Below are 27534 nucleotides of genomic sequence, written 5' to 3'. Positions count from 1 at the left end.
GTCTTTCAATCCAGACAAATCTCACACTCTCACTATGTCTCTTCGAAAGGACCGTTTACAAAACCCCCCCATCCACTTTCTCAACAATCCTCTGGAAGAAGTCTTTTCTTTCAAGCTTCTAGGTCTCACTATCTGCCATGACCTTTCCTGGGAAAGTCACATTTCCAACCTCGCCTCAAAAGCCAGTCGCCGACTGGGAATCCTCCGTCGTGCTAAGTCCTTCCTCGGCCCTCTTGAGCTCCTGACCACTTACAAAGCTTTTGTCCGTAGCCTGATGGAGTACTGCTCTCCCCTCTGGGCTGGTGCTCCTGCCTCCCACCTTTCTCGGCTTAACGCTGTCGAAACCAGGGCATTTAAGATCATCGGCATCTCCCGCAATGAAGCTGAGTCTTTGGGCCTCTCACTCAATCACCGCAGGTTGGTCGGTGGTCTTTCTGTCTTCTACCGACTCCTCTCCAGCCTTGCCCCCCCTGCTCTCTCTGCGATTTGTCCCCACCACATTTCCACAGGGCGCTCAAGGTCCGCCAACAACCCCCTTCTGGTAAAACTACCAAAATCACGAATCACTGCTCATCTTCACTCTTTCATTCCTCTTTTTTCCCGCCTTTGGAATAAACTTCCTCACTCTATTCTTTCCCATTCTTCCCTCCAGGCTTTCAAAACAGCTGTTCACCACCACCTCTTATCTTCCCCCATACAAATCCTCGATCTTTTCTACACCCGATAATCCACCCAAGCCCATTTCCTTCATTTCTCCTGCTTTCCTTCCTGAAAGTCCCTGAAATGTCCATCTTCTCTTCGCCATGTTCCCCGTCCCATCCCCATCCCTCTCCCTTCCACAGTTCACCTAATGTGTCTGTTCCCCACTGTTTTGTCCCTTCCACTCCCGCCCCTCTTGTCTCATGCCTCCTTGCTGTGAGTTGTGTGTTTGCTCTCATACGAGCCTCGACCAAGGTATACAAAAAAAAAAAAAAAAAAATACCTCAGGCAGATGCCTGGCACATCCCCATCTCTGTGAGATGCTGATCAACCTGCTGCAATAAGGCACATGGTCGGCCCATTGGCCTCCACCACTCACGAGGCTCCCTCGCTGAGAGAATCTGGTGAGCAGGATCAGTGCCAGGAAAACGACCCAAATGTCCATACAGCCGCAGCTGACGCTCACGGACTATGCAGGTAACAAATCTCATTTGAGTCTCTCTCAGGAACCGCTCGTTGGACACAAAGTCAGCCCAGTGACAGCCAAGGAGTCTCTGAAGACACGTGGTTCCAAAGGAATTAAGTCTCCATCTCAGATCCCTGGTCAGAGTCCAAGTCTCACATCCATAGAGCAAAACTGGAAGCACCAAGGACCTGAAGGCTCAGACTTTCGTCCTCCTGCACAGGTATCGGCAGCATCACACCCCATGATCCATTGAATCCATGACTCCCCAGGCCAGACCCAAATGTCTGTTGACCTCTGGCTCACAGCCAGCAGAGACATGAATATCACTGCCAAGTGAATCTCTCCGTGACCTCAACATCGTCACCACAAACAGGTACAGACAGGACAGCAGCATCCAAGATGTCAATGAAAGCCTGGATCTTAGTTTTGACCCAGGAAACCCGTAATCCCAGTGGCTCCAACTCCTCATTCAGCACCTCAAGGGCCCCCAAAAGGATATCCAGTCTCCATAAAGATGACTGCATAAAAGGTCAGAGATCTTGACATTCCCAAACGATGCACCGCAGCTTCATCTCTCCGACATCCTCCCCATAATCCAGTTAACACAAGTGCTGAAAAGTGTGGGGGCCAGTACACACCCCTGTCGAACTCCAGTAACAACTAGAAATAAGTCAGAGATTGTACCAACACATCTCACAGCACTCTCAGTACCAGAGTATAGTTCAGACATCAGATCGATCAGTTTTGGTGGCACCACACGAAGACCAAGAATCCTCCAGAGGGCATCCAGATTCACTGATTCAAACTCTTTACAGAGATCAACATAGGCTGCAAGCAGCCCCTGCCAAAACTCTCGTCTGCGTTCGGTGAGGACCCGAAGAGCAAGGTTACGGTCAATCATTGACCTCTTTGGTGTAAAGCCTGACTGCTCTAGACGCTGGTGCTCAAGCAGATGGTGGCGAACCCGATCAAGAATTATCCGAATAAAGACCTTGCCCAGCGCTGAGAGCAGCGTCACTCCTCGGGAGTTGTTGCAGTCTTGGCGATCACCCCTTCCTTTCCAGCGAGGGACAACAAGGCCCCTCTTCCAGTCAGTTGAGATGATGCCTGTGTTCCAGGCAGAGCACAGAAGGGGCATTCCATGTCATGTGTACACACCCTCCCGATACAACACTAATACCTCACTTTCTCCCCATATGTTGGTCATTTATTCACTTGGGTGAAAAAACTCAAAATACAAACTTTTAGACCTGTGGGCCCATTGGGGCTCATTTTTGGGGCCCCCCAAATTTGGGCGCCCCCAGCTGCCCCACAATCTTCCAGTGGCCATATCACAGGTTGTAGTGGTCCGATTTGGCTGATCTTGGTATCAAAATGCTCGTAAAAGCGAGCTCTTTCGAATCGCATAAAGTAAAATCACTCCGAAACAGTAATTCAAAAAGTTATAGTTTGGGGCGCCCTTTGACCTTGGGCCCCCGCTCCCAAGCCAAACCGATGGTCCGAATTTTTTCATGTGAGAATACCCCTTCATATACTCCAACACGTCAGCATAAATGAAAATGGGATCTCAATGGGTTCAAGTGTGATGATGGTTTTATTGTTCGGGGACTCCGGTGCTGGACACACAATACGCCACAATACATAGCACAATATTTGAACACAAGATTTCCAATGCACTATATCAGTATATTGTACATAAATTTTCCACATGCACATGCAGGAACTGGAAGCGATACTAGTACGAGTAAGAGTTTTTCCTTGCATATTATAGTCAAGATCTTTTGCCAACCAATGTTTTATTTGACAGCTGTTTTTCTTTTTTACTGATTGTATAGGTTCTACCTGTAGCAGTTTTTGGTTCGACGGAAAGAAGTATATCAGAAATGTCTGAAATGCAGTGATCTTCAATGTCAGGAAAAAAGAAACTATTTGCAGGCCCGTTTGGATGAAGAAAATTCACTTTCACTTCATGAGTGTCCTGAAAGGCTTCCATGATGCAGGCAAGCCACCATTTTCCATCACAGTGCACTGTGACATAACCTGAGAATTTCCCGTTAAAAGTTGGTGTGGATTTTGAAATAGCTGACTCGATACGGTGTTCCTCGCTAAGGCTAAATTCGTGTACTTGAAGAGCAGTTTCAGAAATAGGGATGAAAGCATGAAGTTTTTTAGTTCCAGCTATGGTTTTGGCCGTTTTTAACCTTTCTTCCAGATTTCGTTCTTCCTCGTCATACGCCTCTTGGATCCCGTAACCGAACTTCATTTCATTCAAACCATTTTCAGCAAAGGCGAAAAGATCTTTTGGAGAAATAATTTGACTGTCGTGAGGTTCTCACCTTTTTCGCAGTTCTCAAGGTTCTCACCGTCGTAAAGTTTGCAGGCCCTCACGTGTTGCTTCTCGTTTGACTGTACCTCCCACGCCATCTAAAGGGCCCTTGCCATGACTTGTGGCAAAAAAATGCCATTCTGCATCAATACCATACTCTGATTTGTGACGACAAAGGTTTATGAAGGCTTTGCAATTCGTATATTGGCCAGCACAACTGTCCGAGAAATAGTAAAGTTTCTTTACATTTCCAAAGCTACATTTCAAGTGTTCAATGAGCATTCGTTTGAAGAGGTGGACTGAGACAACGTCGTGAGTATTGCATTCTGACATAATCATGAACGAATCGTGGTTTAATTTGCCATCGTCCGAATTGAAATAGTAAACCCAGGGGTGAATTGTCGCTTGAGAGAAGTTTCAATGGAATCCTTGGGCCGCATCCTGTACGACAAACCAATAGTTCTCTGAGAAGTCTCCAATAATGACAAATTCTCCTTCACCGATTTCCTCTCTTATTTTTCAGAAACTGAGATGGGGCCTTGGCAATGAAGTCGTGTATCACTAATTTCACCGCGCGTTCACAGAATTGATTAATGAATTCTTCCAAAGGCAGGACCATGGAGCTCAGTTCAGATCTGTCGGTGGATGTCCACCGTTTAAAATGAATTTCATCAATATCCTCTAGTTCAAAAGCACTCAGTAACACGTTTTGAAGTCTTCAATTGATGGGCAACTTTCACAAGTTCTAAAATAGCATTCCAGTTGTGCTGGGTTACAAACTATGCATGCTATCACATGATGATAGCCAGGAAGTTCGGCCATTTGTGGCATTTTGGAACCAAATATCATGAGTTTCACATTTTGATGTATCGTACATACACTGTGTGTACCGCCTGAACCGGCCAGAACACACTCCGAGGGACGGAGCATGGCGAACTTCACGAATCCAACTTTCAAGCCAGGGTTCTTCTCTTTGAATTTCTGAAACAGTTCCTGGAGATTGTTTAGTACCAGGCACTTTTGAATTTTGCCTTTTCCATGTTCATTCCTGACCACCACACAGTCCTTTTTTCCCGGCATTATTCGGCTGACTTCATCACTTCGGTAAAATTCGGTTACGGCGGATTTCACTTCATCAGGCAATATTTTACCCTGTTTGGGATTTGGAGAAAGTAGCATAGCATTTTCTTTCTCTAAATTTTTGGCTTGCACAGCCATTTTTTGGGAGCAACTGAATTCACTCATCATCCCTCTGATGCTCATATTCCTTCCAAATATTGTCAGGATACGTATTTGCAATGAACGGCTCGAAACAACGTATTTTTCTTTCAGGCTTTTGATCACCTCTGGCATGCAGTTTTCATCACATTTTGACGCTGTATTTTGTGTTTTCTCCGCAGTGCTTGGTCCAGCAACTAGTTCTAATTTCTTTCGCACAGAATCTTCCACTTTACTTCGCTTTTCAGGAACGTACCCTGGGTTCCTTTCCGCCTTTCATTTGTTGAATGGGCTTTCGCCTATCATCGATAACGACTGGTTTAATAGGTCAACTTCTGCTTCTCACTCAAAAAACCTCCTTGTCCTCATCTGTCGAAATAGATTCTGCAATGCCTTCGATAGTACCTTCTGATGATAATTTCGAACTGGTCGAAGATGATTCTTCAATACGCTCTGGTGACAACTGAGAACATTTTTTTCTGCACGAAGTACAAAGTCTGTCATCTTTTTCACCGTTGAAGAAAATTTCATCAACATATCATTTGACACATTGCGAAGATCTTTTCGTTGATTCGTTTTATGGCAGCTGAACAGATCGCAACAGTATTTTCGGAACTCCTTTCGATCATCAGTCGCCATGCTTACTGCAAAATATGCAAAAATTGAGATTAGCCCATTTATAACTTAGTTTGATGATGGTTATACAAAAAAATGGTTATATAAAAAACAAAAAATGATGATCGACGCGTAGGCGAAACCACAACAATATATATATATATATATATATATATATATATATATATATATATATATATATATATATATATATATATATATATATATATATATATATATATATATTGTTGCGGATTGGGAAAGCTATCGCACTCAACATTCAGGTCCTTTAGCTCAGTTATATTACAGAGTACATGTTGCCAGTTAGGGTCCCGACCCTAGTATAATGGGTAATTAAATGTTCCTACGCTGTGAAGTTGTTTTAATAGTCAAGTTTTCTTTCCGTTATTTTTACACCACCGACTGCACCGCCCACGACGCTGCCGACCACACCGCATCGCTTCCTTCACCTCGCCCTGGCCGACGTCAGGGGTGGGCGGAGCCCTGCAGAGACATGTTGCTCAACTTCCTGTGCCAGGGGCGGGTCCAAGTGATGTCACCACGCCACCGTGGCCAATCGGCGGGGAGCCGGTGTCTTCCGCACTCAGCCTCCAACCCAGCAGCGTCTCCATTGGACACACGGTCTGAGGTGAAGCCGTAGGCGGAGCCACAAACGCCCCCTGCTGGAGACTCGGCCCAAGGGATGGAGTGCCCCGCCCACCGCGCGCCTGTCCAATTGGGAGTGGACGAAGAGTCACATGGTGCCTCCCGTCCAATGGGAGGGCGAGTGGGGAGGACAGAGCGTTCGTTGAGCGGGAGGGGGCCGGTATAAAGTGTGTTCTGAGGAGATTTCATCGTCGTTCGTTTCCTGCTGGTCTTCTCCCGCTTCTTCTCTGCCCAGCTCATCACCTTGGCTTCTGCAACGACCTCGTCCCGGCTCCAGAGCTTCGGGTCGTCGCCTTCCGCCTGGCTGGTACGGCGACACCAATCTCAAGACCAGGGGACGTCCAGCCGTACGCTCGTGGCCAGGTAGCCAGCTACCCTGACCCTCAGCCCGACTGTCCTCTGGGCTGGAGGTCCCATTAGAGACCCAGGGGGTCCATTAATGCATTGGCTGGGTGTGTAGTGCGTGCGGGAAAGTGAGCAGTCATTTTCGCTGTAACGGAGTAACAGGATAATCGGTCCGGCGGAATTTGGCCATTATAAAAACGCTTGGCATCGCACACGGAACGGGCTCGCTTCCGTACGAGTTCCGCTGAAGGTGAAGTACCTCAGTAGCTGGATCACGTGGGTAATGAGGTAAGTTGAAGTTGGCAATTAACCCCACCACACGTGATCTACCCATTTGCGTATTTCGGTCAATAACCAGGACCCGCCGACCTCGGACTTCTCCGGGCCGGCGATCTGTAATTCCGGGCAATCGAGCCGAGACGGCCCCCACTGCTCCATCGAGGGTCGTGCTCGTGTCGACGTGCAGGCGAAACCACAACAATATATACATATATATACATATATATACATATATATACATATATATACATATATATACATATATATACAGGGTGTCCCAAAAAAAAATACAACTTTTCATCTGCAAAGAGGATGGTCAGAACATATATTTTTTTAAAGATATATGGCTGGATAGAAAGCTGAAAGGTTGAAGTTTATTGCACCAATGTCAAAATTGCCACGAAAGTTTAAATTTTGGTATAGAATCATCGTTTTCTTTTCGACCACATGTTCGACATAGGCTCCACATTGTCCGATCACTGCCTGCAGACGCGTTGTCATGTTCTCCATCACTTTGGGAAACGTTTCCTGAGGAATGTTCTGGATTTCTCGGTGGATGTTTTCCTTCAACTGATCAAGAGTCTGAGGCCGAGGGTTTCCATAGATCCTGTCCTTGAGATACCTCCACAAGAACAAGTCTGGAGGAGTAAGGTCAGGGGAATACGGTGGCCACTCAACATCTTCGTAGATGGAGATAAAGCGGCCCTCAAAATGTTGGTTGAGAAATCGCCTTGTTTCCCTGGCTGTATGGGATAGTGACCCATCCTGCTGGAACCACTGGGTTCTCATCTGGATCAGGTTGTTTCTCCTACGGGCCTGAGTACGTAGCTCAGGCAGATAGAATTCCTGAATCATTTCGCGATAGTTCCTCTGGTTTACCGTGCAAGTGCGTCCCTGGTCATCTTCAAAGAAGTACGAACAAATTACCCCAGACCCTTGTGAAGTTCACAGATGGTTCCCACATTAGTAACCTTTGCAATGGTGCACTTTATTGTCCGAAAGTTTGGTGCATGGCACAAGTGGATACCGAAATGTCTCGAGTAAAGACGTTGCACCTGTATGACACTTTTCGTCTGGTGCCAAAGTTCAACAATTTTCGTCCGTTGTTGTACGGTCAGTCTTGGCATTTTTCTGGCGCTTGCTTGGTATCGAAATAAACATCAGGGTCTCTGCAACAAGGAATGAAACATTAGTGACAAAATTACTGCTTTTTTAGGATCAAACGAAGCATTTTAAAAGTTGTATATTTTTTTTGGGACACTATATGTATACATATCAGTAATCCCCCGCTATATCGCGGTTCACATACCGCGCACCCGGTTCATCGCGGGTTTTCCCTTGGAACCTAACTAATATGAACTAAATTCCGATGAACAAAGCCTCTCTCAACACGAACCAAGAACTCCGAGCCGAGCAACCAGCTCAACTCTCTTCCGATGAACAAAGCAGACTCTCTTCGACGAACCAAGCCAGAGCCAAAAACGCGAACCGAGCCAAGCATAACGCGAACGTCTGCTGAAAAGCCAAGCCGAAGCAAAAAGCTCTCCAAAAAGCCTCCAAAGCAGAAAGCTTAATAAAAGCCAACCCAAAGCAGAAAGCCTTCAAAAAGCCTTCAAAAAGCCTTCAAAAAGCCTCCTCCCTAACCCAAGCCAAGCCAAAGTAGAAGCCGAAGCTCAACTGAAAAGCCCGCCCGAACAAAGCAGAGTATCCCTTTTTTATTCCTATCCACCCCCTCCCCCGCTCCCGTCATGACTCATGCCCTCGTGCTCCACCTCCCGCTCACCACGGGTGGGAGGGAGTTGTTGACGTCATGAATCACGGGACGGGAGGGCTCTTCTTCCTCTTCGCAGAAGAGGGGGAGGGCGTCTCATTTGTGTTATGATCGCTCCCTAACTATTAAATTGAATCGCGCAGTGCACTTAATCGATTTCTGCCCATTAAACTATGTAGGGAACAAGCACTTATCAACATAACTGACTAAAGGAACCTGAATGTTGTGTGCAATTGAATTCCCAAATTCGTAATAATATAATGGTCCAGAGATGATGATTGTCAATTTCAGACATGAAGTCGCCTGCCAGCAGGTGACATCATTGGAACGATGACGGCAAACATCGCCCAATGTCAAATCAAGAATTAGTGATATGTGGACCCCGAACAATAAAACCATCATCACACTTGAACCCATTGAGATCCCATGTTCATTTATGCTGAGGTGTTGGAGTATATGAAGGGGTATTTTCACACGAAAAAATTGGGATCATCGGTTTGACTGGGGGGCGGGGGCCCAAGGTCAAAGGACGCCCCAAACTAAAACTTTTTGAATTACTGTTTCGGAGTGATTTTACTTTAAGCGATTCGAAAGATCTCACTTTTACGAGCATTTTAATACGAAGATCATCCAAATCGGGCCACAACATCCTGTGATATGGCCAGTGGAAGATTGTGGGTCAACCGGGGGCACACAAATTTGGGGGGGGGCTAAAATGGGCCCCGATGGGCCCCCAGGTCTGAAAATTGACACAATGTTTTAACGTGGATACAAACACTTGCACAACAAAAAAGTGAAATCTGAAACGATGTGTCAAAATTTCGCTGAAAATGTGTACACTTGACATGGATCGACAAGAACTGCATGCAACGACACGAGACAGCATTTCCACCAGCCTTGAAAAGTTCAGCATGGATGCCACAGATCCCTGGAGCTTTACACCATTTCAACCGATTCACCGCAGCCTGTGTTTCCACAAACGAAGGTGGACCACAGTTGATTGGAGGGTCAGCAATAGAGAAAAGAACACCCCTGACATCCAACTCGACAGCTGGTGGATCAGCCTGGTACAACCGCTCAAAGTAACCGGCCCAGCAGGCCTTCACTTCGGACTCCTCTGTCAAGAGCCCACCACCCTCTGCTCTAACTGCAGTACACCGAGGGATGGGCTTAGACGAACGCAATGCATGAATTCCTCTGTAAGCAGGATGAGAATCCCTTGACTAAAGGTGATGCTCTACCCCCTCACAGATTCCTCGCACAAAGACCTCCTTGTCCACACTTGGCGCATGTACAGTTTTATGCCTCAGCTCCCTGAACAGCTCAGCTCTGCCATTCAGCCTGGCACTATGATTCTGGTCAATGGTATCCAGTGTCCCTTGAGAGACAAAATTCTTCTTCGCCCTACGGTGAGTTCCAAGACATCAGGTCAGGTCAGGTATGGGAGCATGTGCCAGAACAGCGCGTCGCTGCGTCCACTTTCCGCCGGTACTTCAGGGGCCTCCGTCTGGCCAACCCCCAAGCAGATGCCAGGCCCATCCCCATCTCCTTGAGATGATGGTAAACCTGCTGCAACCATGAGGCACGTAGTCGGCCCACTGGCCTCCTCCACTCATGAGACTCCCTCGCTGAGAGAATCTGGTGAGCAGGATCAGCATCAGGAAAACGAGCCACATGTCCATACAGCCGCAACTGACGCTCACGGACCATGCAGGTAACAAATCTCATCCGAGTCTCTCTCAGCAACCGCTCGTTGGACACAAAATCCGACCAGCGATAGCCAAGGATTCACTGAAGAGACCTGGTACCAAAGGAATCAAGTCTCCGTCTCAGATCCTTGGTCAGAGTCCAAGTCTAACATCCATAGAGCAAGACTGGAAGTACCAAGGACCTGAAGACTCGGACTTTCGTCCTCCCGCACAGGTACCGACAGTGCCACACCCCATAATCCAGTGAATCCATGACTCCCCAGGCCCGACCCAGACGTCTATTGACCTCTGACTCACAGCCAGCAGAGACATGAATATCACTGCCAAGGTAAGTGAATCTCTCCACGACCTCAACATCCTCACCACAAACAGACACAGACAGGACAGCAGCATCCAAGATGTCACCGAAAGCCTGGATCTTTGTTTTGACCCAAGAAACCCGTAATCCCAGCGGCTCCGACTCCTCATTCAGCACCTCGAGGGCCCCCAAATGGATATCTAAAGTCTCCGCAAAGATGACTGCATCATCTGCAAAATCAAGGTCCGAGATCTTGACATTCCCAAACGATGCACCGCAGCTTGATCTCTCTGATATCCTCCCTAATATCCGGTCCATACAAAAGCTGAAAAGTGTGGGGGCCAGTACACACCCCTGAGGAACTTCAGTAACAACTGGAAATAAGTCAGAGATGGTACCACCACACTTCACAGCACTCTCAGTACCAGAGTAGAGTTCAGACATCAGATCGATCAGTTTTGGTGGCACCCCACGAAGACCAAGAATCCTCCAGAGGACATCCCGATTCACTGAATTGAACGCTTAACAGAGATCAACATAGGCTGCAAGAAGCCCATGCCGAAACCCTCGTCTGCGTTCGGTAAGGACACAAAGAGCAAGGATACAGTCAATCGTTGACCTCTTTGGTGTAAAGCCTGACTGCTCTGGACGCTGGTGCTCAAGCAGATGGTGGCGAACCCTATCAAGAATTAGCCGAGCAAAGACCTTGCCCGGCACTGAGAGCAGCGTCGGTAGTTGTTGCAGTCTTGGCGATCACCCTTCCCTTTCCAGAGAGGAACAACAAGGCCCCTCTTCCAATCAGTTGGGATGATGCCTGTGTTCCAGGCAGAGCACAAAACTGCATGCAACGACACGAGTGCAGCATTTCCACCAGCCTTGAGAAGTTCAGCATGGATGCCACAGATCCCTGGAGCTTTTCCCCGTTTCAACCGGTTCACCGCAGCCCGTGTTTCCACAAGCGAAGGTGGACCACAGTTGATTTGAGGGTCAGCAACAGGGATTGTAACACCCTTGATGTCCAACTCGACAGCTGGGGGATCAGCCCGGTATAACCGCTCAATGTAACCGGCCCAGCGGGCCGTCACTTCAGACTCCTCTGTCAAGAGCCTACCACTCTCTGCTCTAACTGCAGTGCTCCGAGGGATGGGCTGGGATGAACGCAATGCGCGAATTCCCCTGCAAGCGGGACGAGAATCACCTGTCCACAGGTGATGCTCTACCCCCTCACAGATTCCTCGCACATAGGCCTCCTTGTCCACCCTCAGTGCACGTACAGTTTTACGCCTCAGCTCCCTGAACAGCTCAGCTCTGCCATTCAGCCTGGCCCTGCGACTCTGGTCAATGGTATCCAGTGTCCCTTGAGAGACAAAATTCTTCTTTGCCCTGCGGTGAGTTCCAACACATCCACCGGCAACATCAAGGACGGTGGTCTTGAAGGCACTCCACAACTCTTCAGGACCCCCCAAAGCACCCAGACCCCCCAAGTGTCCACTCAGCCTGCTCGCAAACTCCTCAGCTACTCTCTCATCCCTGAGCTTGCCAACATCCAGCCTCGGCTGGGATGGTACCATTCTCCAGGATTTAAGGTGCAGCTTTAGAGTTGCTACAACAAGCCTGTCGTCAGTATTGAGGAACTGAGCACTCCGGTAGACCCTGCAGTTCTGGATCATCCTCCAGCGATCGTCAATGAGGACATGGTCAATCTCCTTTGCCGCACCACCAGCGTTGGAATACCAAGTCCAGCAATGAGCTTGTGGGCACTGAAACCATGAACCAGCCACCCTAAGTCCATGACTTCTTGTAAAGTCAAGGAACTTAATGCTATTCTGGTTCATAGTTCCTGACCCATGGGGACCAACACACATCTCATAACCATCCTTATCAGTTCCAGTCGATGCATTGAAATCCCCCAAGACTGGAAGTGTATCTCGTCTGGGGCACTGATCAACCACAGACTCGAGCGTGGCGTAGAATGCATCCTTCACGGTGAGATCACTCGGCTCAGTCGGAGCATAAACAGAGACCAGGGAAATGACACCCAAGTAGTGACGAATCCTTAGTCCCATAATACGCTCGTTGACTGGTGTTACCTCAATTATTATTGGGGTCAGCTTATTGGACACAGCGACAGCAACTCCTTGGGTATGGTAACCATCAGAGCGACCAGACCAATAGTAGGTGTAACCACCCACCATTATCTCGCCGCAATCCAATCTCTGAACCTCAGAGAGAGCTGCAATCCCGATGTCCAAACGCTTGTGCTCAGATGATAACAGAGACAGGTGATCATCCTCTCTTAGGGATAGGACATTCCAGGCACCCACCCGAAGGGACCGCCCAGGTTAACCCAAGGAGACCGCCGTCTGGTGGACGACACCTCAGCACCACTCCGACACACTCTCCCGCAATCTGACCCAGGGATGTTACCCCATGGTTTCACTCCTATCATCAAAGATTGGGGGTTCTGAAGGCTTTGCCCCAATCCCGTCATCCGGTGAGCTGCCCTGCGAAGGGAAGCTGCACAGGAGGTACTCCCATGGAGTGGGTTTTCAGATTTTTTTGCGTTTTTGTGTTTTGCGGAATGAAGGGATTTACGGTGGCCGGAGTGCAAATCCTGCCACCAACCTGCGAATAAAAAAGTAACCCAACTGCAGGAGGACGTCCGCAGACACAGTTGGGCACGAGATATGGATGGCTGTTGGCTCACAAGGAGCTCCTCCGCCCTTTGACAGGTTTTCTTTTTAATCCTGCTGGGTGTCCATATCCAAACACTCTCCTCACCAGAAAACCTGGTGGGGGGGACGGTTTAGTCGCCGACAACCCGACCATGGAACAGGTTAGTACAGGTTTACATGGTACCTGGAGCAGGTCACAGATCTAACCTGACCTGACTGATATCGACATCGACATCCAAGACATCGACCGACAACATCAAGGATGGTAATCTTGAAGGCACTCCACAACTCTTCAGGATATCCCAAAGCACCCAGACCCTCCAGATCTCCACTCAACCTGTTCACAAACTCCTCAGCTGCCATCTCATCTTTGAGCTTGCCAACATCCAGCCTAGGCTGGAATGGTACCATTCTCCTGGATTTAAGGTGCAACTTAAGAGTTGCTACAACAAGCCAGTGGTCAGTATTGAGCAACTGAGCACTCCGGTCGACCCTGCAGTTCTGGATCATCCTCCAGCGACCATCAACGAGGACATGGTCAATCTCTTTTGACACACCACCAGCGTTGGAATACCAAGTCCAGCGATGAGCTTGTGGGTGCTGAAACCATGAACCAGCCACCCTAATCCATGACTTCTTGCAAAGGCAAGGATCTTAATGCTATTCTGGTTCACAGTTCCAGACCCATGTGGACCAAGCACATGGTTGGTAAGAATTCCCCTGTAAGCAGGACGAGAATCGCGACCACACGGTGATGCTGTACCCCCTCGCAGATCCCTCGCACATAGGCCTCCTTGTCCACCCTAATTGCATGCACAGTTTTACGCCTCAACTCCCTGAACTGCTCAGCTCCGCCAGTAAGCCTGGCACTGCCACTCTGGTCAATGGTATCCAGTGTTCCTTGAGACAAAATTCTTCTTCGCCCTCTGGTGAGTTCCAAGACATCCACAGGCAAAATCAATGATGGTGGTCTTGAAGGTTCTCCACAACTCTTCAGATATTAATTAATACTATTAATAGTGACAAAAATCAGAATCGGAGTATCATATGGCAACTATAAGGGCACTCGGTAGAGCACAAACCTTTGCCAGGCTGATTAGTTTGTGTTTTGTATCCCACTGAGATCTGGATTCGGACCTGAACTAAAATTTTAAATCGGCTTGTTCTTGTCATCTAACCAACTCAGCCACCAATTTTCATCCAAATCCATCCATAACTTTTTGAAATATCGTGCTATACGTCAGTTCGCCCTGTTACTCAGTGGTGAAGAATCGCTGAAAAAATTCTTTGATCCAGATCCGGATTCGGATCTTCACCAAAATTAAATCAATTTTTCCTTGTTACACACCCAAGCTTTCCACAAAATTTCGTCCAAATCTGTCACCAACTTTTTGAGATATTTTGTTCTCAAACAATCAAACAAGAAAAAGACGTCGTGCAAATCACGACACTTGCAAAATCCAGCCCCTCTCCAAAGGTTGCCATGGATACATCAAATTGTCCATTTCATTAAGATTAAAATTGACAATCTTAATGAAAGCTCAGGTCAATGGGATGAAAATTATTTTTCAGAATGAAATTGATGATTTTCAAGGTTTGACCTTGAGTTGACATTTGACCTTTTGACCTCAAATAGTTGGTTTCCCAATTCAGTGATGCAATATGCAAATCTTCTTCCACTTTCAAGTAAATTGGATGAAAAATGATGATTTTAGAAACTTGAATTATAAAAATTCAACCTTTGACCTCAAAATCAAAAGGGTTCTCAGTTGAGACTACCTCAACAACTTGGTAAAGCTTCATGATGATTGGTTTGAAATTGTGACAATTGTGACGTGTAGGTGATTGACAAACAGAGACAGAATAACAAAATCGACTGACCAATCAATAAATTTGAAAAATTCTCAATATTCACACATCGCTAACAAAGCACAGACAGACAAACAGACAGATAGACAGACATGAAAACAAACCTCTGTGCACCTTCGGTGGCAGAGGTAATAATTATAACGAACATACAAGTCTGAAGACGACGATGGTTCACGAGCGGTATTTGACAATGTAGATTTTTTCAGAAGTCAAGGATGAGACAATGAGATAATGTTTGACCAAGTTATAAAAAATAATTAACATGATGTGGTACGAGTGACAGGTTATTAACTACAAAATGTCGAAAACCCGGTTTCGTTCAACAACTTGAAAAATTTGACCTTTGCATAACCTTTAAAGGTCACAAAACAATGTTTTGGACATTAAAATAAGGAAACAGGATACGTGCTATAGCTTACTGGAGTTAGTTCGTCGAAGAAGGTCGAAAACCCGGTCGATTCCCACAACTTTGAAAATTTCACCTTTGTGAATTTTAAAGGTCAAGGATTATGACCTTTGCTGCAAAACTTCCTCTGGAACATTCCAGGAACAATATAACGTCATATAGGCTATATAGCATTTCGCACTCCTCGGATTATCCATACTTTGATGAAATCAGCATAAAAACGAAATTGAAGGTGGCGCCACGGGCAAGGTGTTCGAGATAGAGCAAAATGGTTTCAAGACCTTAGGTGGGGAATGACCTCAAGATTATGCATAAAAAATATTGTCATCCTAGCTCTCAAAGTTTTGGCGGTCGTATGATTTTTGTCAAAATTCTAAATTTTCTAAGTTCATGACCTTGTGAACTTGACCTTGTGAACTTGACCTTGTGACGAAAATGAAAAATCAAGCTCTGTGGTGCTATGCAGGTGCCATTGGGCTAACCAAATACTGAAACCCCTGTCAGATTCGACAAACCCCCTAGGAGAAGATGCAAATTGAAATCGGCTACCCCCTAAAAACACGTGTTTTTTTGGGTGTAGCTTCACCCATAATGGGCGGACCACGCCCATTTTCAGGAAAACACAACGAGATCATGATATAAACCTCCCACCAAAATTTCATCAGGATCGGATCAAAACCCACGGAGCTATGCTCGGGACAGACAGACAGACAGACAGACATACACACAACAATAACGAATATAGTGGTCACATATTTTTCGTGAAAATATTTTCTCGTGAACCAATAATCCCCGCGGTGGCCCAAGCACATCTGGGCTTGGTGAAAGACAAGGTCATGCTCAAGTAGTACAGCAGGCAGGTATGCAACAAGGCTGTGAAGAAAATTCTAATTTGGTCCATTGGACCAACGCCCCCCCCCGCCCCCGTCTCAAAAATGAAGTCAAAAGATCCTGGAAGCTAAAGAACCCTGAAATAATACCAGTGATGATTATTGAAGCAACAGGAATGATAAAGAACCTCGCGGAGATCGTGATAACCATCCCCGGCAATATAGTTCCTGTCCCAAGCTTTATGCTCGGAACCTCGTCCCCCCCCCCCCACCATCTCCATGCACTTGGTAGAAGTGACCCCCTCCCTCTATCTCTATGTACTTGGTAGAAGTGACCCCCTCCCTCTCTATCTCTATGTACTTGGTGGAAGTGACCCCCCCCTCTCCCCCCTCTCTATCTCTATGTACTCGGTGGAGTGAATGAATGTAATGGTGATAAAAGGCATAATGAGGGTACAGATCGGGCCTTGTCATGTGCAGTTCCGTGTCCATGGATGAACCACAAAAGTGCCAAAAACAGCCCGTCGTTCCTTCACTATTGGAGTGTTCATGGAAATGGACATTTTACAACGTGCAGGGATTCTCCAAAACAAATTCATTACACAGGAAGCGGTCATTTCTGAAGCAGCATGAAATAAGAGGCAGGAACGATCAAAGAACCGTGAGCAGCAGAAATACGGTACACACCTGTGACTGTGCTTGTGAAGGAAATACGGTACACACCTGTGACTGTGCTTGTGAAGGAAATACGGTACACACCTGTGACTGTGCTTGTGAAGGAAATACGGTACACACCTGTGACTGTGCTTGTGAAGGAAATACGGTACACACCTGTGACTGTGCTTGTGAAGGAAATACGGTACACACCTGTGACTGTGCTTGTGAAGGAAATACGGTACACACCTGTGACTGTGCTTGTGAAGGAAATACGGTACACACCTGTGACTGTGCTTGTGAAGGAAATACGCTACACACCTGTGACTGTGCATGTGAAGGAAATACGGTACACACCTGTGACTGTGCTTGTGAAGGAAATACGGTACACACCTGTGACTGTGCTTGTGAAGGAAATACGGTACACACCTGTGACTGTGCTTGTGAAGGAAATACGGTACACACCTGTGACTGTGCTTGTGAAGGAAATACGGTACACACCTGTGACTGTGCTTGTGAAGGAAATACGGTACACACCTGTGACTGTGCTTGTGAAGGAAATACGCTACACAGCTGTGACTGTGCTTGTGAAGGAAATACGGTACACACCTGTGACTGTGCTTGTGAAGGAAATACGCTACACAGCTGTGGCTGCTTGTGAAGGAAATACGGTACACACCTGTGACTGTGCTTGTGAAGGAAATACGGTACACACCTGTGACTGTGCTTGTGAAGGAAATACGCTACACACCTGTGACTGTGCTTGTGAAGGAAATACGCTACACAGCTGTGGCTGCTTGTGAAGGAAATACGCTACACAGCTGTGACTGTGCTTGTGAAGGAAATACGGTACACACCTGTGACTGTGCATGTGAAGGAAATACGCGACACACCTGTGACTGTGCTTGTGAAGGAAATACGCGACACACCTGTGACTGTGCATGTGAAGGAAATACGCTACACACCTGTGACTGTGCTTGTGAAGGAAATACGCTACACAGCTGTGACTGCTTGTGAAGGAAATACGGTACACACCTGTGACTGTGCTTGTGAAGGAAATACGGTACACACCTGTGACTGTGCTTGTGAAGGAAATACGGTACACCTGTGACTGTGCTTGTGAAGGAAATACGGTACACCTGTGACTGTGCTTGTGAAGGAAATACGGTACACCTGTGACTGTGCTTGTGAAGGAAATACGGTACACAGCTGTGACTGTACTTGTGAAGGAAATACGGTACACAGCTGTGACTGTGCTTGTGAAGGAAATACAAACACATATGGATCCCCAATGTCGTTTTTCATATTGACCGTGCGTTATTAACGCATCATCGTCTCGTCCACACTCTCCACAACAATCGGATTCCTTCATCGCACTTTTTCTTTTCCCAATCATCCACTCACCTCCTCAAGCACAACAGCTCAAACTCCAAGTGCAAGTCTCCGTCGGGACGTGCTAGGCCACAACGCGCATGCGCACAGGCCGTTCATTCCCGCGGCCCCAAGTGGTCACATCATGCAAAACAAATCGCGGGACTCGTCACACAACGTCGTTAACATGTTGAGGATTTGTTTTCCCACAAGTATGATCACGTGTTTTTTGTTTTTTTTTGCATAATTAAAGATCAAAGCGGAAATGTAATCCGGATAAATGCAAAAAAAACCACCGACATCAACTATAAATCGCCTTGCTGCAAATAGGTGTCGGAAATGACGTCACTCGTAGTGCCGCGCGTGCTGGAAATGACGCAAACAGGATGACAACCAAATGCCAACATTTTGTATTATGCAGATTGGTCGAAATATTTTGGAGCATGTCACAAAGTAGAAGAATCTGGGGTGGTAATAGACGCGGGAAGGGGGGAGAGGTGATCTTTTTATTTATAACCACGAGATACTATAGCGCACTACTCCATCACGTCGTAGCAAAACCAAACAAAGCTCGCAACTCCCAACTACTCTTCGATGCAATCGATCAACGGACCAAATAAAACAATGAATTGCCTCCGCAATCGATGGTGGATGGAGGTTATGTTTTCAGCCCTGTCTATTTTCAACGTGAACCAGCGATGAAATCCCAGTATACGCCATAGATAGATGGCAAGTGACCTGGATTTCACGGGCTTGACCCATTTTAGGATCGTCGTCACCCGTATTGGATGGAAAGTTCGATCCATTTTAAAAACATTTCCCTTCAATTCCACTCGCAAGGATTGACACACAGACTGCTCGACCTGGGATGCGTTAAGTTACGAAGTTTCTTGTCGAGCGCTCACCAAGCGGCTTAAGCACTCAAGCAAGCATTCCACCATTCGACACTGTTGAGAAGGAACGGCTGGCTGGCTTGGCATGCGATGGCAAGCTTATTGATAATGGAACAAACCTGGGGTCTGCTCAGTTATCAAGCAGTCAGAGTTTTGTTGGGGTGCTTGCTTGATTGCTTAAGCCACTTGGTGAGCGCTCGACAAGCTGATTGGTAATGGAACACACACACACACACACACACACACACACACACACACACACACACACACACACACACACAAACACACAAACACACACACCCTGGAGCGACCTGCAGCCAATACGCAATGTATCCCTCGAGTCAATTGGCTCTGTGACGTCATGAGCTTTCTCACCCAAAAACACGTCACCATCCTCCAGGATTCCACACGTGGTATCACTTCTGATCACGTGTCATAAATAAATAACCCGTTTTTTGTCACCCTCAACTTGCCATGTCTGGTGTACGGTATAAAATGGAGGAATCATGTGCTGAAGGATTCGCACCAGCACTTACAATCTATACATCTATATATTAATACTGAAGGACCAATTTTGTGCTCCTCCTCGCGGTCGCGTCATGTTTTTCTCGGTACTGTGACCTGGACTGAAAGAAACTTCGTAACTGTAAGAGTGCATCGCACATAGTGGCAAGAGTCAACTTTCAACTCTGAAGCAGAATAAATACTTTTCGTTGAGACGGGGGCGAAGAGTGAAGAGGCGGTGCGGGGGATGAGGGGAGGGGGGGGGGAGTGAAGAGGGGGAGTGAAAAGGCGGGGGCGGGGCGGGGTAATTAAATTTTTGGGCGGGGGTAAGCAAATTGTAGGCGGAGGGAATGGGGCGGGGCGGGGATGAGTAGGCGGGGGCGAGGGGCGAAGAGGTGGGCGAGGAGTGAAGAGGCGGGGGCGAGGAGTGAAGAGGCGGTGGCAGGGGATGAAGAGACGGGGACAGGGAGTGAAGAGGCAGGGGCAAGGGAAGCAAATTTTTGGGCGGGGGTAAGCAAATTGAAAGTGGGACATGGGGAAATGGGGTGGGGGTGAGTGGGCGGGGGCTGGGGTGAATTAGGCGGGGTTGAGTGTGAGGGGGTGGACAGAGGGGCAGGGGCCCGGGGCGAGTGGGGTGGGGAATCAAGAGACGGGGGGGGGCGGGGCCGGGGTAATTAAATTTTTGGGTGGGGGTAAGCAAATTGTAGGCGGGGGGAATGGGGCAGGGGCGGGGGATGAGTAGGCGGGGGCAAGCACACCCTGCCCAGTCCATGTCCCTCGAGTGTGGGTGAGCTGGTAAGGGTGGTTCAATGAACGGAATCCGTCTGTGACGGGGTTTTGGCGAGTCAGGGAATATCAAGGAAGGGGAACTCCCAGCACATTGGTTAACTCGTAACATTGGACCTTGTCTTTAAAAACAGAAACCCGTCACTCCCTGCCAACTACACACAGATCTCACTCACATCAGTCTCCTGTTTAAAAAAAAACAAAACAAAAAACAACTTGAACAAATCCACATCCGATCCCATCATATGATTGGGGAATATGGCATGGCGGCCTTGTTGGGGAACATGGCATGGCGGCCTTGTTGGGGAACATGGCGGCCATGTTGGGGAACAAGGCGGCCTTGTTGGGGAACATGGCATGGCGGCCTTGTTGGGGAACATGGCGGCCTTGTTGGGGAACATGGCATGGCAGCCTTGTTGGGGAACATGGCGGCCTTGTTGGGGAACATGGCGGCCTTGTTGGGGAACATGGCGGCCTTGTTGGGGAACATGGTGGCCTTGTTGAGGAACATGGCATGGCGGCCTTGTTGGGGAACATGGCATGGCAGCCTTGTTGGGGAACATGGCGGCCTTGTTGGGGAACATGGCGGCCTTGTTGGGGAACATGGCGGCCTTGTTGGGGAACATGGTGGCCTTGTTGAGGAACATGGCATGGCGGCCTTGTTTGGGAACATGGCATGGTGGCCTTGTTGGGGAACATGGCGGCCATGTTGGGGAACAAGGCGGCCTTGTTGGGGAACATGGCATGGCGGCCTTGTTGGGGAACATGGCGGCCTTGTTGGGGAACATGGCATGGCAGCCTTGTTGGGGAACATGGCGGCCTTGTTGGGGAACATGGCGGCCTTGTTGGGGAACATGGCGGCCTTGTTGGGGAACATGGTGGCCTTGTTGAGGAACATGGCATGGCGGCCTTGTTGGGGAACATGGCATGGCAGCCTTGTTGGGGAACATGGCGGCCTTGTTGGGGAACATGGCGGCCTTGTTGGGGAACATGGCGGCCTTGTTGGGGAACATGGTGGCCTTGTTGAGGAACATGGCATGGCGGCCTTGTTTGGGAACATGGCATGGTGGCCTTGTTGGGGAACATGGCATTGGGGCCTTGTTGGGGAACATGGCATGGCGGCCTTGTTGGGGAACATGGCATGGCGGCCTTGTTGGGGAACATGGCATGGCGGCCTTGTTGGGGAACATGGCATGGCGGCCTTGTTGGGGAACATGGCATGGCGGCCTTGTTGGGGAACATGGCATGGCGGCCTTGTTGGGGAACATGGCATGGCGGCCTTGTTGGGGAACATGGCATGGCGGCCTTGTTGGGGAACATGGCATGGCGGCCTTGTTGGGGAACATGGCATGGCGGCCTTGTTGGGGAACATGGCATGGCGGCCTTGTTGGGGAACATGGCATGGTGGCCTTGTTGTAGGAACATGGCATGGCGGCCTTGTTGGGGAACATGGCATGGCGGCCTTGTTGGGGAACATGGCATGGCGGCCTTGTTGGGGAACATGGCATGGCGGCCTTGTTGGGTGTGGTGTCTGAGGCGCAGCGGAACATGGAGAGCGAGAGAGTAGCAGTAACTCCGCTTTATTGCCTGACCGGATGTACATCAACGCCACCCCTAGCGGGCGAGTCATGATACACGAAAACCCAATCACGTGATACAGCACACTCCTCCCCTCGTAAAATGACAATTCAAATGATGAAATGACAATTATAACATGACCAAACGAAACGAATCAACAGTCAAAATCCTCCAAGTACCGCGCCCGTCTCCTGACCCGCCTCGGGCGGGCAGCAACGCCAGACGGCCCAGGTTCAGACACCTCCCGGCTAGGTCGAGGTGACACCCTCGCCGGACTTGTCCCATCCGCAACAACAACCGCCTCCGGCCGACAAGCTTGCTCGTCGTCCTCGAGCAGGACTGAATCAGGTGAACACCCCGCGGGCGTCGAGACATCGGCCCTGGCGATACAACGTCTGGCCATGGCGACATCACAGGTGAGGGTCCCACATCGCTCGGAACAGGGGGGGGGTGACGCTGAACAGCGATCATGCATTTGGTCCACGTGCCGCTTCCACACCTCCCCACCATCAGTCCGCACCATTCAATTCGCCGGCCTCAGTACCACAGAGACCACAGCCGGCACCCATTTGGAATCGTGGAAATAATCGCGCACCATTACCCGCTGTCCCACATCAAAACCGCGCAGCAGCATTGGGTGCGACACTGCCCCACTCACCGACCCTCCAGATCGCAGCAAATCCAGTCTGGACCGCAATGCCCGTCCATAGAGACGAATGGCAGGCGAATCACCCGTGACAGGATGAATCGCGTTCCTGTAATGGAGCAAAAAGACATCGACCACCGTCTGCACGGGTGCAACACTCCCCCCCTGCGCAAAGCCCGTTTCAACATCTTAACAAATGACTCAGCCTGCCCATTCGTCTCAGGATGATACGGTGCGGACCTCAGATGTGGAATACCATTTTGACGCATAAACTCATCAAATACACCTGCGATGAACTGCGAACCGTTATCCGAGACCAGGATCTCAGGTATCCCTTTATTAGCAAAGATCGTCCGCAGTTTCTCTACTGTAATGTTTGCTGATGTATGCTGCAATACTACAACCTCCGTCCATTTAGAGAATGCATCGATCACAATCAAAAACATTTTGCCATTAACCGGCCCCACAAAATCTACATGGACCCTCTGCCAGGCTCTGTCTGGGGTAGGCCATAGTCCTGAAGCTCGACGCGGGTTATCAGCATCTGTCTGGCACTTGGCGCAACGCTTAACCAACTGCTCAATGTCTTTGTCCAACCCCGGCCACCACAAGAGGCTACGAGCAAGACTCTTGGTCTTCACGACGCCAAGGTGACTGACATGTAGTTCTTCCAAACAACGCTGCCTGAACTTCGGTGGAATCACCGTCCTCATTCCCCACATAACGCACTGTTGGACCAACGACAGCTCCGATGTGCGCGACGTGAAAGGTTGAAATGCCGGTGTCGAAGGCAGATCGCTCCAATTCCGCGTAGAAATCGCCTGGACGACACGGGCAAGCACCGGATCACGAGCCGATTCCACAACGACCTGTTTGGCCGTGATCGGCCCGCTTTGGACCTGGCCCAGCGCGAACACATCGACCTGGTAGGCCGACTTAGACGCAGCTGGACCCTCCGCGCAAGGCAAGTGCAAGAGCCCGTCGCAGTTTACATGCTTTTCGGTACTCTGGAACTGAATATCATAATCGTAAGCAGCAAGAAACAGACACCACCGCTGTATCCGCGCGGCCACGACCACCGGTACCCCGCGTTCGGGTTTCAGGATGAATTGAAGTGGTTTGTGATCCATCTGCAAAGTGAAATGCCGCCCCAGCAGGTATTGATGAAACCTCCGCACACCCCAGACGAGGCTGAGAGCCTCGCGCTCGATCTGGGCATATTCCCACTCTGCTGCGGACAGGGTCCGGGATGCAAAACAAACAGGCCGCTCGGAACCATCGTCCATCCTGTGGGAGAGCACTGCCCCGATGCCATATGCAGAGCTGTCGCATGCCAATAGGAGCGGACGCGCAGGCTCGTAGTGCACGAGGACAGTATCCTCTGTGAGCAGCCGCTTGACGCGATCGAACGTCACCTGGTGTGCATGCCCCCAGGCCCAGCGCTCGTCCTTCCTGAGCAACCGCGTTAACGGCGCAAGCTGTCAGCTGAGCCCTCGCACGAACCTTTGGTAATACTGGGCAATACCAATGAACGAGCGCAGCTGCGTCTTGTTGCGAGGCGGTGGCATGTGCTGAATCGCTTCCACCTTCCGAGGACCTTTCAACAGCCCCTCTGGCGTGATGATGTGCCCGAGGTATTCCAAGCGCTGCTTGAAGAACGCGCACTTGTCCCTGTTCAAGCGCAGGCCGCACGCTTCTAGCTTCGTCAGCACTTGGGCAATGTTCGCCAGATGCTCGTCCGCCGTTTTCCCCGCAATGAGCACATCGTCCAGGTAGGTTTGAGCAGGCAGGCCAATGCAAACCTGATCCATGGCTTTCTGCCACAAGGCGGGGGCCGAAGCAATCCCAAAACAGAGTCGGGTATATCGATAGAGCCCTTGACACGAGTTGATTGTCAAAAGGTCGCTACTCCCTGGATCCATCGGCAGGTGAAAATATGCATCACGCAGATCAAGCTTCGTGAAGTATTGACTCCCCGCCAATCGCGCATATATCTCATCGATTGACGGCAATGGATATTGCTCCACGCTGAGCCCTGGGTTAACCGTGGACTTGAAGTCCCCGCACAATCGGACGTCTCCACTCCGTTTCAGCACAGTGACGACCGGGGTGGCCCAATCTGAGTACGACACCCGTTCGATCACTCCACAGGCCTCCAGCCTATCCAGTTCACCCTTGACCTTGTCCCGCAGGGCATACGGCACCGGTCATGGCTTACAAAAACGAGGAACCACCCCCACCTTCAGGAAGAGCTTTGCCTCCACGCCCTTGAGTTTCCCAAGGTCGTCGCAAAACAAACCTTGATGTCTTTGAAGAATCTTCTCCAACTGATCCTCCCATCGGCTCGGCATGGGTTGCACAAGGTGAATGGCGGCCCAGTCTAGCCTGATGCGGGTCAGCCAGTCCCGGCCGAGGAGAGACGGACCCCTCCCCCGCATGACGTACAACGGAAGCACGGCGACCTGGCCTTGGTACCACACAGACACGTCTGCCATCCCGACTGGCGTTATCTTCTCGCAGGTGTACGTGAACAGTGTGAGGTTGGACCTGATAAGCTTCAGGTCGTTGAGTCTACGCGCGGTCTGTTCGCCGATGATCGACACCGCCGCTCCCTGAAACGTGATCGGCGTGTTGTTCACTTCGACTTCCACCGTCATCGGGCGCGCCGCCGCAGGACCAATTTAAAACAGGCCCATCAACCGGTGCCGGTTTCGGCCCGGTTCGCCGAGGTCGCCTCGCACATCGCCCTCCATGACCTTAACGGTGGCCAACGCACCTCGGCACACATGCTTCAGATGACCCACCTTGTGACAACATAAACACATGGTGCGTTTAAACGGGCACACACGGTGCAGGTGTCGACCTCCGCATCTCAAACACATCCGCGGGGTCACCTCGCCGCTCGTGCGGCCGCGCGGCGACGTCTGGCCCCGACCCGCACCAAAGGTCGTGCGTGCATCCCGGGGCGCTCACGACACCGCGTGGGCCCCTGGGCCATCCGGCATGCGGCGGCCGGTGATGGGCCGAACATCTTTGAGTCTGCTCGACAGCTGTAGCAGTGTCGACCACCGAGGTGAATGTAATGGCTTCACCCTTCAGCCGTAGAACCGCCAAAACCATTTTTCGCATCTCGCAAACCAGAAATAAAACGATCTCTGAGCCGAGCTGGACGCTCCTCTGCCGTGAACTTGCAGGCCACGGAAGAATGCTTCACTCGCACCACGAAATCAGCGACGCGCTCCCCTGTACCTTTTGCGAGGCGATCGAACTGGTACCGAGCCAGCTGTAATGACTTCTCTGGCGCCATGTGTGCTTTCATCTCCTGCACAATGTCCCGAAACGACAGCGTGTCCCCACTGGGCTTGTCTGGCGCCACCAAATCAATCAGCAGTCGATAATGTTCCGCCGATAGCGAGGCGAGCAAGATCGACTTCTGTTTGCTCTCGTCGACCACATCATTTGCGTGGCAATAGCACCCCAACTGTTCTGAAAACAATTTGAAGTCGTCTCCGAAGAAAACGGGCACCTGTCCGTGCGCCGTGACTCATCGATTATCCCATCCTCATCGCCAAATGTGGTGTCCGAGGCGCAGCGGAACATGGAGAGCGAGAGCGTAGCAGTAACTCCGCTTTATTGCCTGAGCGGATGTACATCAACGCCACCCCTTGCGGGCGAGTCATGAAACACGAAAACCCAATCACGTGATACAGCACACTCCTCCCCTCGTAAAATGACAATTCAAATGATGAAATGACAATTATAACATGACCAAACGAAACCAATCAACAGTCAAAATCCTCCAAGTACCGCGCCCGTCTCCTGACCCGCCTCGGCATGGCGGCCTTGTTGGGGAACATGGCGGCCTTCTTGGGGAACATGAACGTGGCATGGCGGCCTTGTTGGGGAACATGGCGGCCTTCTTGGGGAACATGGAATGGCGGCCTTCTTGGGGAACATGGCGGCCTTGTTGGGGAACATGGCATGGCAGCCTTGTTGGGGAACATGGTATGGCGGCCTTGTTGGGGAACATGGTATAGCGGCCTTGTTGGGGAACATGGCGGCCTTGTTGGGGAACATTGCGGCCTTGTTGGGGAACAGAAATCCTGAAAACCTATCAGCATGGCTTTTTGAATTGTAAGTCACAATTTGTGAACATTGTGGAAGTCATGACGTATTACCATGACGAATAACCCAGAACACAAATTGATATGCTGTGATTTAGCGTGGAAGGTAAAGATGTCCGGATGTATTCACAATCCGTGTCAATCCTGATTCACTCACGTGACCAACCAAAGCCCCACTCGTCCCTTCCTGTTCTACCAGTAGTCCAGGCAATCTAGCCCATTTTTTCACTCGATCGGGAACAAATTGCAACAGAATTTTTTTTTAGCGCAATGCATTTCTATGAGGTCCCCACAACACCATACTAAAAGTCGTAAGAAATCCCTGTTGCGGAAATGCGTCTAATTTGCATAAATCCAATATGGCGGCCAATTATCAATATTGTGCCATATCTTTGCTCACAGATGACATATTTGAGTGATTTCAACTTCTAGAATGGGTATTTTGTATCTAAGGATGCATTTAGCAAACTTTTAAACTTCCCTGGAACAAAATCCCATTTGTATAAATCCAATATGGCCGCCAAATATCAATATCTTGCCAAATCTTTGTTCTCAGACGATGTATTTTAGTGATTTAAATTTCTATAATGAGATCTTTGGATCTAAGGATGCATTTGTAAATACTTAAAAATTTCATTGGATGCATCTAGGACACACGCTATTTGCAAAGTCTGCATATGTACACCTGCAAATGATGCTTAATCTGCCAGAAAGTCATCCAGATGTCCATCAGCAATTTAAGAAAGGATACCATGTGGTGAGGCGCAGTGATCGGTACTGGGCAGGACTATCCACAGATCTCACAA

The 27534-nt window shown here is 49.3% G+C and overlaps 1 protein-coding gene across 6 annotated transcripts in view; it reads right to left on the bottom strand.

Annotated features, from left to right (window-relative positions):
- The window catches only part of LOC147013648 (roquin-1-like), a 176870-nt gene extending 158340 nt beyond the window's left edge, over window positions 1–18530 (bottom strand). For 2 of the 6 annotated variants that reach the window (XR_015051404.1, XM_085855722.1), the window contains exon 1: window positions 18231–18530. The gene's annotated coding sequence lies outside the window, so the exon portion shown is untranslated. The remainder of the gene's footprint in view (window positions 1–18230) is intronic. The other 4 variants (XM_085855720.1, XM_085855723.1, XM_085855724.1 and 1 more) reach the window with 4 other exon arrangements.
- Between the last annotated feature and the right edge of the window lie 9004 nt (window positions 18531–27534).

The sequence above is a fragment of the Eptatretus burgeri genome, chromosome 14 (genome assembly GCF_056783735.1).
Source record: "Eptatretus burgeri isolate ZD-2024b chromosome 14, Ebu_testis_v1, whole genome shotgun sequence".
Lineage (NCBI taxonomy): Eukaryota > Metazoa > Chordata > Myxini > Myxiniformes > Myxinidae > Eptatretus > Eptatretus burgeri.
Note: the sequence above shows the minus strand (reverse complement) of the source record. Positions and strands in the feature narration are given on the sequence as shown.